Source organism: Galeopterus variegatus, unplaced genomic scaffold (genome assembly GCF_000696425.1).
Source record: "Galeopterus variegatus unplaced genomic scaffold, G_variegatus-3.0.2 Scaffold566, whole genome shotgun sequence".
Lineage (NCBI taxonomy): Eukaryota > Metazoa > Chordata > Mammalia > Dermoptera > Cynocephalidae > Galeopterus > Galeopterus variegatus.
In genome coordinates, this window is record NW_007726677.1 from 355,228 (window position 1) to 356,300 (window position 1,073).

The window sequence follows — 1,073 nt, forward strand, 5'->3', positions numbered from 1 at the left end:
CGCTCCGCGAGCTTACCCCCGCCCTCTTCCGCGGCCAGTCACAAGACCCGGGTCACGTGGGTGGCTCGCCGCGAAGGGCGGGGCGCGGGACGGGGTCGCGGAGCGTCTTAAAGGGGCCGCGCCCTTCCGCGGCCGCCCCGCCTGCTGCTGTCGGGCAGTGACCGCTTACGCCTCTTGGACTTCAGAGCTCCCAGCGCGAGGATGCCCCACCCCCACAACGGCCGGGAGAAGACCCATAGGGTCGTGACCTTTATGGCCCGCGCCCACCCCCCGCAGACCCGCAGAGCCGGGACTGGTCTTTGCTTCTCGGAGGTCGGAGACCCCGGCCTGTTGGGGTCCCAAGGCCCGGGCCCACCCACCCACGGGGAGGCGAGCGACCTGGGCGGTGTCAGGGCGAGGTGAGTCCCCAGGCCTCGCCCTCTGCTTATCCCCGCAGCTCGGCTGAGGGCCGAGCCTCCAGTCAGCGCAAAGGGCGAACTCCTGCAGGAGAAGCCGGGGCGTGCCTCCCAGCCGCGGCCTGGTTGGTGCTCCGCTCCTGTGCACATTCGCCGTTTTCTTTTTTGACGAGTTAGGTAATTTAAAGGGGTCGTGGACACTGAATGCAAATAACTCTCCCGTTTTGAGAAACCCTAAATATTGGGCACCTGCTGTGTGTCCTCAATTTCTCTGATCTTCACAGCAGCCCTGCGAGGTACTTATTACCCCCGGGTTACACCCAGGGTCTGAGGCTCAGAAAAAAGGCGTGGCTTGACCAAGGCTGGTGCGGGACTGAGCTTGTATCTGAATGTGGGTGTTGAGTGTTCTCGAAGACCACTGTCAGGACCCCTCACTGAACCACGTCCATACCAAATGCTTAATTGGTTAGTAAATAAAACTTTAACAAGAATTAGAAAACTTAGGATCCCTTCTGTTTGTTGCATCTCTGCACCTCGAGGGGCTTCTGTAGCAGTTACTGTTTTCCATCCCTTTTATGTGACCTGCATTTTGCTCCAGCTCTGGGACAACTACAGCTACTCTCAGGCCCCGCCTTATTTTTAATTTTTAATAAGACACCATCATATTTCTTTATCACA